The sequence below is a fragment of the Amphiprion ocellaris genome, chromosome 13 (assembly GCF_022539595.1).
Source record: "Amphiprion ocellaris isolate individual 3 ecotype Okinawa chromosome 13, ASM2253959v1, whole genome shotgun sequence".
In the NCBI taxonomy this organism is placed as follows: Eukaryota; Metazoa; Chordata; class Actinopteri; family Pomacentridae; genus Amphiprion; species Amphiprion ocellaris.
The window spans coordinates 11,992,594-12,010,124 of NC_072778.1; the positions used below are offsets into that span (position 1 = coordinate 11,992,594).

At 39.1% G+C, this 17,531-nt stretch overlaps 1 long non-coding RNA gene across 1 annotated transcript in view; it reads right to left on the bottom strand.

The window, feature by feature from the left end:
- The window catches only part of LOC129350285 (uncharacterized), a 241,405-nt gene that overhangs the window by 106,701 nt on the left and 117,173 nt on the right, over positions 1 to 17,531 (bottom strand). The gene's annotated exons all lie outside the window — the stretch shown is intronic.

The following is a 17,531-nucleotide window of genomic DNA, read 5'->3' on the forward strand; positions in this document are numbered from 1 at the left end:
CACAGTACATTACCACTGGCTGTCTTGATGGAAATGACATGAATCCTGTGCTATGGCCATCACATCCACCAGCTCTCAACCCAACTAAACACCCCTTGCTCTGCACCACCATCTTCAGATCAGTAAATGATAAAATATCATTTGGAAGAATGGTGTTCATCCCTATAGTAGAGATCTAGAGACTTGTAGGATCAGTGCCAAGTTGCATTTAAGCTCTTCTTGTAACCCAAGACACTTTACACTGGATTTTTCTTTTTTTTTGTCCACTGTTTGTATTTAAATAATCTGTTGGGGATAATATGAGGAGCGAACTTAAAGAAGCCACGATGCAAAACACAGGAATTAGTTTTAGATTTTAATAATGTCCCACTCAAAAACTGGCTTACTGTAAATCTACAAAACACTGACATGGGCAGATACTTGCTATATGCCACGCCTTTGTAGCCATCTGTAGTCTTTGCTTTCAGTCTGGCTTTCAACAACTGCAAACAAGCTCAGATGGATTAACTCAAGAACATTCTGCAGTTTGGCCAGGCTGCATATTTAATTTCAGTGAGTTATGATGCATTCACTTGGATATATGCAAATAAATCTCTACATTTAACCTGCAGGTGCTATCAGCAGTAATATCATCCATAAACACATTTGAACAGTTTAACTGGCAGCCGTACACATGCAAGCCAAAATACAAGCTTTACCTTGTCTAACAGATGGAGCAATTAGGTTGGATTGATTTCATGGTATGGTTCATCACTGGTAGGTTGACCTGTATCTCATTTGCCCATTACACTTTGTTCCAGAACTATACAGACTTTCTTGCTGTATTTTTCTCCCCAAAACTGTAACTTGTCATTTCTGTTGTTGAGGGTTACAATAAGTTTCCCTCTTGTAGAAAGAGCCCTAAGGTCACCCAGTTCTGCTGCTGTCCTGAGAGTACTCTTTAGCATGTCAATTATTGCCTAGATCCCAGAGTGTTGCCTAGTCTGAAGTGGATTTCTTCAACATTACAACTATTTTTAGTCAGCCTCTATACTGGTGTTCTGTGCTATAGTGCGTTGATACACCAAACATTTTAGAGCATCTAACACTTGTTTCTCATCCCTATGATGGCCTGTTTGACATGCACTGATGGTAATTTTGTCTTCATAGTCTGAGCCAACAAAATAAACTGCTACACACTGAATCAACTCCAGATCATTTGTGAAGTTTTTGTGTTTGTGTCACATTTACGCCTGCCAAAGAAATATGTGAATATTATACAATTGCCTTTGTTCCCTTGAAGGTTCAGGAAATTGGTTGAACTGAGTTGGATGTAAACGAACAATGTGAAGCTGAGAGTTGGCACTTTAAATCTCAAATGCTATTTGAATTCAAATGACAGCTGAACACAAAATATGTCCATCTGTCCTTTGAATTGGAGTAAACTGGATGAAACTGTGCCTGTGCCGTTTTCTCCAGGTACACCAGCTCCTCACACAGTTCACAGATATGCATTGTATGTTAATTGGTGATTCTAAATTGGCTGTAGGTGTAAATGTGAGCATGCATGATTCTGTGTCGCTTTGTGTTAGTCCTGTGGTGGACTGGTGACCTGTCCAAGTTGTAGCAACCCTCCACAGGATAAAACCAGCAGGATGGATAAAGCATGCACAGTAAAATGTTAACACTGGTTTTAGCCTTTCAGAATATGTATTAGAAACAATGTGGAACAGTTATAGGAAAAAACAAACAGGAAAGAATCAGAGGAATTCATCTAATACAGGTTTATGCTAACATCTATGAGCTTGAGTCACTGATTTTATATTTTGCCCGCAAGTTAAATATGCATAGATTCCAAACACATATTTAGATAGCTTCTAAACCAATCCACAGGAAAACATAAACCCACTCAGTTCACTTAATTATTCACAGAATCCAATTCCACACTTGTTTCACGTGGTTTCCTCGCAGTCCTGGCTGCACAAGCACACATCCATGAAATATTTTTATGAGCAAATGTCAAACACTAATTGTCTAAATTTCAAGCAGTTATCCATCGCTTTTTCCCTTTCCCTGCACATATGCTTGACATTCTGGCATCTTCCCTGTGGTGTTTACTCTCTGATGTATGGTAATAAATGAGCATGAAAAACACTGTAAACACAAATTGCAACACACAGCCAACAAAATATATACATACATATTCAACAAAGCCAAGTTAAAGCAGAGCAGAAAGGCTCAAAACAACTTTTCCTTCAAGGGTGAGAAATCTGTTGTGAATGTGCATTTATGGTTCAGTGGTTGCTGATATGCTCTTTTACTGTGGAGAGTAAGATCCTTTGTCTCTTAGTTTTCCTGCAGACACACTGAAACAACAAAGTGAGCTGAAAAGTCTGAAGGCCAGAAAACAAAAGTTCGAACATGTGTAATTAAACTTCTGTAGAACCAGCAATGTTCGTTTTTGTGCAGCAATTTAATGTAGTGTTTCTTGTTACTCTGACCATTTGTCAGCAGTGTGGCTTAGTGAGCAGAATCCTTGTCCAACAGTGGAAGAACATGGTCAAGTTCTGTCAGTGTCAGCAAGCAGTGATTTTGCAACAGATGTCTATGGGAAAGAGCTGAAATTAGCAGGTCTATGTAGCTAAAAAAGTGAAACAAGTGATAGTAGAGACTTGATCATAGCTTTGTACAGATTTTGAGTTGTATGTTTAACCATGCATCAGGTGCATAGTAGCTTAATTTTGAGCACAAACCACAGGTTAATATGTTATTCTCATTAGAGTTGAGCTATCCAGTGCTAGATTCTACATAGTCAAAGAAGAGACTGCAATTTAGTGCGATATTGCTTCATCAAAGGTGAGAGCAATATAAATCATCTTTTATCAGCTGTCAGTGGATAAAGGAGAGATACCTTGGAGAAGTGAAATCATCTGGAGTATTCCCCATCTTTTACTGTCAGACTTGAAGGTAGCAATGTTGATTGATGCCAAAAAGCTGTGCAAGACCTTGGGAAAAGTTACTTTAACTTTGGTGTTCATCATGTTTCACGGTGCAACTTTACAAGGAAACATGGCAACACTACAGACTGTCTATTTGATCCATTCACCACACATGCATTGCCCATCTCTGGGATTCCCAGTGCCCAGGAGTTTAGAAGGAAAGACAAAAACAGACATGAGAAATGAGATCCTGCCTAAGATATTGATTCACTATAACGCGAGAGTCCACTAAAGCCCTGTAGAAGAGCTGGCATACCAAGAGCTCTGACATATGTGGTAATGTACGATGGGAAGGCCTCCATGAGTAGTCATTAAACTTCATCTCTCCACAGTCACATAAAGCACGTGAAAGATAAATCCATACATTTTACAGACACCTCCATTAGTTAGTTGGCACTGTGGACTGTAGAGGGTGTTGCAATGTAATGGATCTGTTTTCCACCTAATGGCTGCTCGGCAATCCATCTGTCAATAAAAGAAACTGCAGCTCTTTCACAAGACCAATTAACCCATTATCCAGTCATCTCCTGCAACCAACGAGATTTCACAAAGTGAGCCTTTGTGCAAAGTTACTGTTCAGATGCTTTAATTTTGTCTACTCAGGTGAGCTGTGATTATCTAACTCCGCTGGTCAGCACTTAGAGCACTTTGTCATCGCTGCCCAATTACAGCAGAGGAGCCGGGCATTTAGAAGATCCCAGAGAAATGCTATGTGAGGAAATGTCAACAGCAAAACTGAACTGACTAGAGGTCTTATCTTGCCATTCCTCATCTAGACAGCTCTGAATCTATTGTGGCAGGAACTGCAGGAGCTGGGATGTTGGGACTGAGGAGGTTAGAGGTGTAGGCTGCTTTCAAAATGGCAAATCTCTCAGGTTTTTAGTAAACCTCAAAACAGCTGTGAATCTGAACCTCGCTGAGACTTCTGCAGCATTTACTCATTATTGATATTTGACTGTAAACAGCTGTGCTATTTATGAGGAAGAGTAGATAGAAACAGAGAGACAGAGGCAGGAGATCCAAACCATTAAACTGCACAAATCAATGATTTATATTGCTTCAGAAATACCTAGTGGGATAAACATGCCTCAATATTGGCCATGAAAAATGTGAAGAAAATTTACAAATCGACATGAATGCTAAAAGCTAAAAATCTAGCCTCGGAGTCTTTACGTATTATGTATTCACGAGATGTTTGCACACTTCACATTACAGTCCAGGCTGAGTTGAGTAGTCACAGTTAGCTCTATTTTTAAGGGCAATGTAATACTTTAAAACCAACATTATTTCATTATTATTACTTCAGTTGTTTACTTTTCTCTCACTTTTTATTAAGGTTTAGGCACCAAAACCACATGGTTAGGCTTTGGATAATATCACACTTTGGTAGAGACTTTTATGTGTTAGAAGCTTGGTTGTGTTTCAGCACCAAACTTACTTGGTTAGGGCGAGGAAAATATTGTTTGGGTTAAAATATGACCCTTCTATTTCACATTTGAAGCTTCTTCAACATTTTCTGGTGAGTCCTATCATCTATGATTGATTGGTTGAAAAGAAGTGACACTAAAACACAAAAACAACAAATTCTTAAACTCTTCACCCCTTTCCAGCCTTAAGGCAGGGCTCCAGAGCAACTGCAATGGTGCGCCTAACTTTTACATTTAGATGCACCAAAACATACAGGTCAACACAAAGATTTTTACCAGCCCTTTGGTGCCATATAATACATTTTAGGCATTACATCTGTTGTCAGTTTCCACAAATATTGGCAAGTTCTGAACACATGTTGTAAATGACTGTAAATAGAATAAAGGTCAAGATCAGTTTCTTTTTCTTTTCTATATGGATGATCCTAAAGCTGGTAAAAGGCAGCTCTTCGTATTATTTCTGTCCAAAACACAGACATGCACTCCTGTTCCCAGGACCAGACCCTATCTGTTATAAATGTATGTACCCAGTGCTATTTTTCTGAAGGCTGCCTGGTGCTACTATGACGACAATGAATCTTGGATATTTGTGCTTCATTTCTATTGCATTAAATCTGATGCAATCATGGTTGAGACTTTTTACAGCAGAACAACAATAAACGATAATACTGCAGCTTACTACATGTCCAAGAGCTACAGACACTTCACCACATTAGGCATCAGAAAAATTTTCACTATAACAGCAGACAGACTTGCCCTTTAAGCTGCAGCATCAGTTTACTTTGTTTCTACTTATCCTGCTGGTGCTCAGCTGCTGTCGATCAAACACAGACAACTCTTTCCTGCTACCATTTTGTATCTTTTAATGGAAAAAAAACTATCAACAATACATTTACAAACACTTTTGTTGGGCTTTTGTTTTTGTTTGTCTCTGCCAGCTTACAGTGATTTGTGACTCATCAATTCTGGATTATTATAGATGTGAGGTTCTCCTTAGGACCGCTAACTGAAGGAGTTCAGTAAAACTATTTGTGTATATTAAAACACGCCAACAGTCTTACAGCAGCAGCAGGAGACTTCAATCCTTGTTGCACGCTACATTGACAAACCAAGGTTGGACAAAAAGAGTGACTGGCACTTTCTTGTCCCTGAAGGCAACAGCAGTACACATGGACACACAAGTGTTAATCAGCAGAGACAGAAGTGTCAGGGACTGTCACGTGTCATCAAACTTGATGGAGAAACTCTGCACACTGACCTGAACACATAAGCTACTACACGATGGAAAGAAAATAATACAGCATGGGTGTAAATGTCCAGATGGTTCATCAGAGACAAGCAGTCCATCCATCTCACCAGTCCATCATCATCAGTCAGGACAGAGCGCTACACCACCTGGATGCTTCATGAGGTATGGAGCTATGGTCAGCTGCTTTATCCATTACACGTGTCAAACTCAAGGTCAGTGTTATTGTTTTTAATAGCTGACCTGTCTTCTACTGCTTGGATGCTTGGCTGGAGCTCTGACTGAAGGTGAAGCAGTGACAAGAGCAGGAAGACATTGATGGAAAGGTAAGAGACAAGAAAAGAAACAAGTTAGATTTAAAGGAACAGTAAGTAAAAGAAGACGTGGATGGTGGAAAATTGCATCCAGTTGCTGACTCCTAATAGCATAATTGGGAAGATTTAACAGATTTGTGGTCTTACTGCAGGTAGCTTTGGCATTAATGTGGGCTTTGTACTGCACTATTATGTTGAAAACGGAGCTGACTCTGAAGGCAAAGCTTTCGATTTACCTGCCGGTCTCCACTCCATCCCTCACTGATTTGGCTGGTGACCAAAACAAAGACAGTACAACACAATTTTCCCTGTAGGGTGGCTGGATTCAGCCTTAGACAAATGATGAGGAGCTCAGACATCCAAATGGAGCTCCAAGCAGAGTCACTGCAGCTGTGAAGGTCCAGGCATCTGATTAGGATGCCTCTGCGGTACCTTCCTTTGAAAGTTAACCAGACAGTCCAGCTGGGATCCAGGTGTCGACTCGGATCTCACCAGAGGAATCATATATCTCATCTGGCCTGGGGACGCCTCAGAATTACCCCAGAGGAGCTGGAAAATGTTGCTGGGTAGAGGGATGTCTGAAATTCCCTGGATGGACTTATGGGCCCACTGAGGTCCTAAACACTCAAACCACATATGTCCATCTGCACTTACTATTTTGTTCCTTACTTTTGTGTGAGCAAAATGGAAAAAAGTATGCTTGGGCTCATGCAATACATATTTTAAGGCATATCTATTTGTGAGGGAATGGAAACTTATTTTAAAAAAAATAGCTACCACACATGAGCGTTAGAAATTTTACCCTGATCAAAACAGACACTGAGAAAAACTGAGAAAGTGTAAGACAACATTCCAACAGTTTAGCCAATAAAACACTGATGGTAGGAGCAAATATCTTATAAAGCTACTGAGATCATCTTTAACTTTATTGCACTGGTATGTATTTTTTCTGTTCATAAACGCACAGCCTCCTACTATTTATATGTTCAAGCAAGGTGAGTGTGGGATATGTTTTACACAAAGGAAAGTGCTTTAACATGTTTAAAATGAAGGAAAATGTCTTCAGGAAGTGTACAGTCATGATACAGATTACAATATATATGCTGAAAATAGATGCGGTCACCTGTTTTGATGATAGCCAGTAAAGCTCTAGCCAACACTGTACTAGTACAGCAGCTGTTAAATGCTTCACGGTCTAATCATTTGCTGCAGTGACTCCAGATTAAATGAACAACCTTTCCTTATTACACAAAGACCTGGGGGTAAAAGAACCCCATAAGCGGTAGCAGGGGATTGTTAAAAGGCTGTTAACAAAGTGTCTGCTGTGTTGATACAAACACAGCAACGCTACAATGCCCTGCAGGCCTCATAATATACATGAACTGACACTTCAAAGAGACAAGACTTGTCGTCACTGCCAAGCTCCCTTTGAGATTAGCCAGAGATAACTGTACACTTTGACCACTGTCCAATCTACCCTAGAGCATACAGTGGCTGATTGTAATTAGAACTCTTGTTACTGAGAGCTTAGTTTCAATTTTAAGATGTGAACAAACTTGTATTGTGTAGATGGATGTTAAATGAGACAGCATGCTTCTGCATTAGTCTGTGTAAAATGATATTATGTATGTACTATCAGTTTTATCTCTACACAAATAAAGCTGCTGTGGAAAAAAAACAGTGTGAAGAATGATTATAACATTAACTTCATGAAACTGAAATTGTGAGAACAGTGTAGTGTACATCGTGTTCAGTATAGTAGAGAGGAAGAATAAAAATAAAACATAATGTTGCCACGAGTTGGAAAAGATCACAAGACAGAGAGCTCAAGACAGAGTGAAGAAGAGGAGATGCTCCAGTTCCTGTTTTGGTAGAAGTTAATTCTGTCACATTGAGAAGTTTGTCAAGCAGATGATTACATTTTCTCAGCACAGTGGATATCTCTTGTTCTAAAGGGTCAAGGAGAGACAGTGACAGCTAAAATAAGCATCGAGGAATAGGTGGAGTGTCTTTGAATTAAATCTACCAGACATCTAAAACATCGGAATACTGCCATGGTGAGCTGCTGCGGTTTTTGTTTGGTGAAAGCTCTGTAAGAGCTGACAATACATTTTTCAGGAGAAGGTGAAGGATTGCAGTGTCTAAGATGATCGTTTGTGACAACATTTCTTTATGAATAACCTTTACCTGATCACAAGACTGCTGTATGACAATATCAGAAATAAGAGGGGCTTTGGGGCTGAGTGCCGTTTTACACACAACAACAAAAGTGTAGTATAGAGGAAATGCAAATAGTTTGGCTCATTCCCAACAGAGCGAGGCACACGACAATAATGAGAGGGGCGGAGGGAGAAAAGTAGAGCCATGGGCCAAGAGCCAGCTGCCAAACAACAATAAAAAGCACTTGTGTGTGATAGATCAAGCTGTGAGAGGAAGATGAAGGGCACATCGGGGTCAGATAGATAGAAATCCTCTGTGATCTCCCCCATCTTTCACAAAGACCGTTTGGCGTTACAAGAGACACTGAGGGGAGACAGACGGCACACAAGGAGGATAGGAACTAGAGAGAAAAGACAGAGACAAAAACTGAGAGAGAAAAAACACAGTGAAGGAAGAAACTAGACGTGGGTGGATGGTGAGACAACAGGCTGCTGGGCACAGACATGTAAAAGCTCAACCACCCCTTATAGATAAGATCAAGACAGGATCCACCAGACTGAAAGAAACACAAAACATCTAAACAAGGAACGGCTGTGTTGCTTGTGCTTTTCGTGGCCATTTATCTCTCTTCTTACATCGTGTTGTAGTTGTATTGCATCTCTGCAGGCATTTTCTGTCTCGTTCTTGTCATTTTGCATCTCTTGTATCCGTTTTGTGTCTCTTCTTGTTTTTCTTAGTTATTTTGTGTCGCTTTGTGGGGAAGCTCCAAGCAGGAAATATTACCCGTCACTTCAGATTTGTCCTAGTCTGTCCCCCTTGACCCTTTAGACTCCTGGACTATTCTCACTAGACCCATCCAGTAATATATCCATGGAGCTAGGGGCTTGCTAGACATCTGGAAGGCAGCTAGTTGACCTCTGGAGCTTCTGTGCTGCATGGTTAGCTGAGCACATTGGATCCCACTGCTAAACCAATTGAGAGAGGAGCTGGAGGTGGTAGGGAAGGGGTGAGGAGGGCTGGACTGGGGAGGCTCTGTGGTTGAGGTGTGAACTGGGTCTCTCTCACATTTATCATAGTCAGGTGGAACACTGAATGAACCCGAGCAGCCACTCCTCCTTACTCCTGACTGCATCTTACAGCTAATGGAACACCGGAAACCACTGGGACTTTCTGAGAGAGCACTGCAGGACGACACAGATTACTAAAGATACAGTACAGAGGGATACGTGGGGGAATGTATTTCACACTAGCATACCAACACTTTGAACTGTTTCACTTGTTTTCTGAAACTTGCTGGCTTTTGCTTCCTTCCAGAAATCAATTAAAGAACAGATTTACTAAACCTTATACGAGTGTGACGACTGATGAGTATTTAAAAATCTTTCTGCTTCTCCGTGTGTCTCCTCCGCTATGGATCAATAACTCTTTTATACTGTCTATAATTGAAATGCAGGGAGCCTGAGGTGATTTAGTTGGCTTTAATTTCCTTGTTTGTCATGAATACTAATATAAGCCCAAGGACATCAGATCTCCATTCATCTAGAAATGCACACTAACATACACACATTCTAATATTAACTGATATGCGCTTCAATTACAGGGTTGAGAGGGTCATTTTAAAAATGCAGTCAAATACAATTAATATTTATCTGTGAAAAATGTAGTCAGTAACCTAATCCAATGTAACTTAATAACTGTTAAATACAAGTACAGTGACTTTTACTGAAGTGAATCCATACACTGTGAGTGTATCCTATAATTTGGTTTTTGTCTTTCAGCTACCAGTTGGAGTGAGATTATGAGAAGGTGGCAGGTGGGGTTACTGTTTGAATAAACAGATACAAGATTATACAATATAATATTCAATGTAATTAACATTTAATCATAATTTATTTCATAGACATTTGGGTGAGCTCACCTGATGCTCTTGTGGGAAAAAGCATATTATACTGTACATATACACAGTTTGGGGTCACCCAGGCAATTTCATGTTTTCCATGAAAACTCACACTTTTATTCATGTGCTAACATAATTGCAAAAGGGTTTTCTAATCATCAATTAGCTTTTTAACACAATTAGCTAACACAATGTAGCATTAGAACACAGGAGTGATGGTTGCTGGAAATGTTCCTCTGTACTCCTATGGAGATATTCCGTTAAAAATCAACTGTTTCCAGCTACAATAGTCATTTACCACATTAACAATGTCTAGATTGCATTTTTGATTAATTCAATGTTATCATTAAAAAAAAAGTTTTTCTTTCAAAAATAAGGACATTTCTAAGTGACCCCAAATTTTTGAACAGTAGTGTATGTATATATATATAACTTCTTCAATTGTTCAATATGTATTCTAACAAATGCAAAATGTGAGGAATAAATAAATATCTAAATATTTGTGAGACTGACAAGATTATTTTTCTAATACAACACCATGTTTAGAGGCCCCTCCTCCTAAGAATTACAATTACAGTCAACGATGCTAGTACGTTTTAGGCAAATTCTGGCGCTGTAAATGGGAAGCAAACAAGTTCCTACAGACATTTGTGCTCGTGCACAGGACATGGAGCTGAAGGGAGGGGAGCTGGGAGGAGAAAGGGGTTATTATGGCATTAAATATAGCACCTGCCAACTATGTGCACACTTGCAATAGACCAACAATATTCCTTCAAAAATGTATTTAATTTATTGTAAACATGTTTTTAATTGTATATAATAAATTAATGACCTGACATAATCTCCTCACTGATAAGCAGTTCTAAGCTACAAAATTATTATTTTACATATTGTTGTAGTAAATTACAACTACTGAACTGAAGGGTTTGATGCTGGTCTTTAGATGCTCTACAGACAGTAATACAGAGGTGAAGCTGGTCAGTCTCAGCCTCAAAGTTTACTAATATATAGACTCAGCTAGTATATTATAATTGTTGTTCACTTATAGCTTGTTCATGAGAATTCACCAGCTGTGGATGAAGAAGACTCATTGATTGTGAGAGGATTCCTGCAGATTAGGATTGGGCTTGTTCTGTCTTCCATACTGGTGGATTTGGTTCTATTATTAAAAAAAATAATAATAATAATAATAGTTATTCTTGACAAATACCTAAATGGCACATACCCCCAAAATACATTTCTTAAATGTCCATTACAATATCCTAGAATGTAAGCTGACATACTGTACTTAAAAGTCCACAAACATTTAAAGAGAACCCAAGAAGATTCATTTTCCTGTCACAGAAAACAAATCAAAGCAACACATTTCTACAACCAACAAGCTGGGACCTTTATTTTTCTAGTATTTTGTGCTTGAAAAATCACATAAATAATATGATGATTGTCACAATATTTCAACCACATCCTTATTCAACTCAAGGACATGCATAATGATTCAAAAACTAGTTTATTTATTTATTTAAATAGAACTTTCTTATGCATTACATGACTTTTCATCAAGCAAATTCAAATTCTGAGCAATCTGTCTCTACAAAGGCCTGAAGGGGGCTGAGAAATGTGCAGATTCCTATTTAATAGAAGGAAAAAAAGGTTCTAACCACTTCCCAGCTCTCTTCTACTTTAGTCAGGCACCTGTACACTTTACCCTCAGAGAAAGGCGAAATTACAGGGGAGAGAGGGGAAAGTGGTGGCAGCATGTTAAAATGAGGAGGAAAGAGCAAAAGGAGCGCAGGACCTTGTTAAAAGCCCCTCTGTGACAGCCAAGGAAGGGCTGCAGCTCCGAGTCATTAAATGTGGCTGAAGCTGCAGAGAGTGACTGAAAAAAAAGAGATGTATGGACAGAGAGAGAGGATTTCAGAGGTAGGTATGGCAATAAGCAGAAAAATCATAGTCTGGAGACAGAAGATCAAGTAGAAGCTCACTAAGATAAGTAAAAGTGACAATTTCACAATTAAAGGTATAAGCAAAACTATCACTAGTGACAGAGCATCTAGATTTAGGAAACACTGGCTTTTTGATTATTGTTTGCTAAGCAACATAAACTGTACTAGCCAATGAGCTAATTAGCATAAGGTAACAGCAGTGCTTGAGTATATCTGATTATTAGCCGGCTAGCTAAGGTTAGCTGCTACATCACCTAGTTCCTGGTAGGTGTTTAAGTACACTTTTTTTTTCTTTTTTTTTTTTTTAAAGAATTTTATGGAATATTTTCATATTTTACAGACTTTAATTATTATAAAAGATGCAAGATCTTAGAAATTATGCTGAAATTATTATATATAAAACAGTTTATGAGATTATTTTGCAAATACAAAAAAATTGTTTTAGGTTCAGTGTGTAAGGTGTCAATATTTTGTCACATAGTTATAGATGACATGATTTAAAGGATGTACTGGAGGAGTTGGTGACACATCTGATAGTCCCTTAATGAACTGAAACACTTGTTTATTTGTATAATAAATCCACTGTCTTCAGCTGGCTGGTTATTTTATTTGAGCAACACAAAGTGCCACAAGTTACAGTGGTAGGAAAATGGATAAAACTGGACAAAATATGTTGCCGTTGAACTGTGGTGGCAAGTCTGTGAATTCTCAGCTGGCCTGTAAATGCTCTCTTTGTCCAAAGTAGTCCTATAATCCGATTAAATTAAATGTAGACAGTGAGCTACTGGCAGAAGTGAAACTTCACACACACTCTGACCTCAGTCCCAGACCTTCAGTTCCTCCATACAGTTTCTGTATTTTTTAAATATTATTTGATTTACTTATCGGTGCCCACTACTTCTCCAATTTCTAATGCTAATAAAACTGCCATAGTTGCCTTGATCGAACCAGTACCTCACTGGCTTTTAGGAATTTTCTGTGCTTCAGGAGCAGAGAAAACTCCTAACTGGGTGACACCTGTGGTTACAGAAAGGGCAGGTTAATATTACAGTGATATATGCTCATATAGATTCAGAAACAATAACATTGAATTCCTACACAACCTAACTTTTCCTCAGTCTGGATAACGATGTCTTTTGTTTGGTCTTTTGTTTTCTAAAAAGCATCTGGGTTTATATCCGCTACCTTCTCCTGACAACCGATGTAATGAAGGTCTGACATGTTTAGCGTTTAGCCTTGTGTTGGAGCCTTTTAATCAAAGGAGACACTTGAGCCGGCTCGAAGTTGTCATTGTGAAAAATCCAACAAGGGAGGGAATGGAAACTGTTGGCTCCCTGTTTATGGCTCGTCATGCTTTGTTGTGTTCATGCCTTGTATTGTCATGGCTGGGTTTGATCCCACAACAGCAAACACTCCACTTTGTCAAGAATACAAAAGAGGAACCGCTGGTGGGGATGTTTACAGCACACCCAATTAAAACTTTCATTGTTTTAGGAATGTTTTAGAAGTTGGTTAATAAAGATTGCAATCAGATTTCACGCTGCACACTGCACAGGTAGTGTTTCATGTGACAGCGGACCACAGTCACCTGCAGTTCTTCATGTAGCTGCTCAGTACAGCAGCTTCTATTCTGGCTCCAGCACTTTTGCAGAAAGAAGCTGAAAACAATCTCAGTCTGCACACCTGAATATCTGACAGGTGTGTCAGAGGAAAGCACAACTCGAAACTAGAAAAACACTTGCATATTGTCTATTGCTCTAATATTTACAAGCAAAACTTCATGAGGTATCTGAGAAAGTATCACAGTAAAGTAAAGTATATAATAAGTAGAGTATATAGTAAGGTATCATAGTATAGTAATGTTTCTCTGGTTGAACGATTGCAACGTGAAGATGTTTGGATGTGTAGGCATGACAGACGCTGCCAAAAAACTACAATATAGAGTTTATTGTTTTATGCAATGTACAGAAAGTCACTACATTGACTACCTTGATTAATGGAACAATGGTGCCCAAAAAAAAGATTGAATTTTAAGACAACATAAAAGAAATCTTAAAGAAAATCAGGTTTTCTACCTTGCTGACATGTCTATATGGTGTTTTTTATATGCTGAAAGGCCCATCAAGAGTGAAATAAACATCGAAACTGCAGTGTACAGATTACAGTCTTGAAAAAAGACAACCTTGTGGGGTTGAACTTATCATCGTATCATTATTTCTCTTCAGTTTCCAGCTCGAACATGTATGACTGAATTATTCCAGCATCACACCTTGTGTTGCACACAGTCGTTTCACAGTGTTTAAGCAGAGTAATTTAAAGTTAGGAAGGAATCATTTTCATGGTAAAAAAAAAAAAAAAAAAAAAAAAAGCCTCTAAATATGTGAATTCGATACACAGACATGAGTTTTTAGGTGTTGGATAATCAATGACCAGAGAGGGATATCAAGGTTTTTGACTTCTACAAGTCATTTTACTGTCTGAATAAAAGCTGGTAGGCTTTCTAGCATGAACACGTTAGTTTATTTGTTTTTCTTAATTCCAGACTTTCCTCTGTGGACTCCAGATGAAGCCGAAGTGCTAACATACATATTAGCCATGTAATGTAATATGCATTTCACTGAACATCCTGATTCAAAATGTTTTGCCATTTAACTACAGTTATGGGACCAAAAATCTATTGTTTTTGGAGTTTTCAGCCTTGACAAACAGCAAACTATCAGAAGTTTTTGACCTCCGTAACATCGAAAATATTTACCCCATGAGTCTTTAATCATTCGGTCCTTGTCAAATTTTCAGTCACGGACACTGACTCTGGCAAATGGCACAAATGAATAATTCAACAGTTGAAGCAGCCTATCAGAGAAACTAACTCCTCTGGTGTTTGGAGGCTATCTCAGATAGTGGTGTAAAATTCAACAGTCACCATACGCTTAATAAATAAGAGTGCAGATAAAATAGCTTAACAGCCTTTACATTTAGAAAAAGCTTTCTGATCCTTGAAATCTCCAGGCGCCACTCCAGGTTCAAGAAAATGTCCGGTCTGATTTCAATGCAGGGGAGAAGCCCAGATACAATTCACAAAACATTCAGCTCTCAAAAAAGGTTTCTCACACTGACATAATAAGAAAACATCCCCCAGAGAATATATTCCTCTACCAGCGGGACTTTACTGTGGCGTCAGTCAGGTGGGAATTCAGTATACATTTTCTGTTGTTGGTTTCAATTTATCACTTAATGAACTTCAAAAAAAACTTCTCAACTTCTGGTGTCCCACATTTATCCATTCCCCCTCATATGACTTTACAAACCCTAAAATCTTCCCCTTCACTGCCAAGTTACAAGAGCAGAAGATGTGAAAAATTCTGGGAGGCAAAAAGATGTAATGCAACAGAGATTTTAATGGCATGAGTTGCCTCAAACAAGATTTACTTTGAACTGACTTGCACCCCAGTTCAGTGTTTCTACTTTTCCAGGCAATTTTGATGAAGGTAAAAGCAGTATCTCTACCGGCTCTTCCAGATGCTAAAAGCAGTGCTTTTAACAAGAGTTGCAAAAAAACCTGCTTTTACTCCATGAACGACCTAACAAAATGGAATCATCCGTACACAGTTTTCAGTGTTTCAAAGTCGTCCTATCAAGGGGAGAAATCTAAAAGCTGGAGCGTGAGGGGAACTAAAGCACTGGAGGGAGAGGACTCTCATTTGGCTTCAGTTCTCCTATAGCAGCCATGATCCCCAGGCTGATGGATGAAGGGTAAAACTCATCTCATGACTAATTATTTATCTTCCCTCCAGACGTTAATGTCTGCAGGTTGGAAATAATACAACTCCTTGCTCTGACCAAGTAGTAAACAAACTAGAATGATGGAGGTGACTGACTCGCCTTTTACTGCCTCACAACACTGTAGAGCAAAGCAGCCATATAGACAGCCCAGAGACAAGATCTGGAAAGTTTCATTCCTCCCTTCCTATGGGTGTGGATTTGGTTAGGTTAAGAACAGTATTATTCTAAATTGTGGTGAATTATGGTGACTTTTTCTCAACACAGTTGTTGTAATAACTTTAATTATATGCTTTTTTAAAAAATTACGGTCTCAAATAATGTCAAGATCATGTATTCAGTTGGCTCACAGCTGTCCACAGGCTACTGAAGGGGACTAAAACAATAATTTCAAGTGACATTGCCCTTCTATTGTGCAAGCAGGTTCACGATGAGCCATCTTTTAATGAAATTTGGTTAGCCTGTGATTCTCCTGCAATGACAAGTCAAATTGTCTGTCATAAAAAAGGCCAATTGTCATTATTGAAACACGTTTTCAGTTATTATCATAAACAGCAAGAAAAACAAAGACTGTTAGAGTAACAGGACAGGATTCATCCATTGTCATGTAGAGTCATGTAAAGAATAGTTGTGAATATTTTTCTACTGACTCCCAGTCTCACCCAACCAGTCGAGGCAGATGGCCACCTTCCCTGAGCCTGGTCTGTCTGAATTTTTTTCCCCCTCTTTATTCCTGTTTTTTTTTCGTTCCTTTCCACCATTGCTCATAGGTAACTTTGGATTGTTGGATTTTCCTTTCTCTGTTTATTTTTTTTTGTCAGGTCTGTGCTTTACTATGCTAAGCCCTGTGAGATGACATATGCTGTGAATTAGCGCTATATAAACTTGGTGGTTAGCACTGTTGCCTTGCAGCTGGAAGATCCCCGGTTTGCATCCCGGCCTGGGCCTGGGATCTTTCTGCATGGAGGTCGCATGTTCTCCCTGTGCAGGTGTGGAGTTTCTCCAGGTACTCCAGCTTCCTCCCACAGTCCAAAATTATGCAAAGGTGAATATTTTACACCAATTTGTCCATAGGTGGGAATGTGATTGTGCTTGTTTGTCTCTCTGTGTGGCCATGTGATAGACTGGTGTCCCCTGCCTTTGCCTTAAGTCAGCTGGGATAGACTCCAGCTCCCCCATGACCCTAATGAGGATTAAGCGGTGTATAGATAATGAAGGATAGATGAACTGAAACGAAACAAACTGAATTGAAGTGTATTGCATTGAACTGAAAACTGCGTGCCAAGTGTACTTTTAGAGAGTTAACAGCTTCTGTAATCATTCCACCTCCCCATATTGGCCAAGAAGTAATACTTCGTTACATTTCTATTTCAATGTGTATTTTGTCTATATAAAAAAATATTCAAAAAGTACAAGCTTTCCCTTAAAATCCCCCTTAATGGAGTAAAACCTTCAACAGGTAGATGAGGGTGTCCACAGACATTTGTCCATGAATCTTATAATGAAGATAACTGTAACATTACGTGTGTTTGGCTGATTGTGATGTTCTGTCATCACACAAATCCATCTGTAGTCCACCACTGAGTCCAAGTTACAGCTCTTCTCTTGTCTGTAGGCTGCGCTGTAGAGATCAGGCTTTCCTCTGGATTTACACTCACTTCAAAACTAAGCAGACACCTAACAGGAGGCATCCAATTCTAATAGAGGGAGGTCTGTGTCCTCTAGCACTTTCAGTTCCTCTAATCTCTTATTAATGCTTTCAAGGTTAGAGCCCGATGAGTTGGAG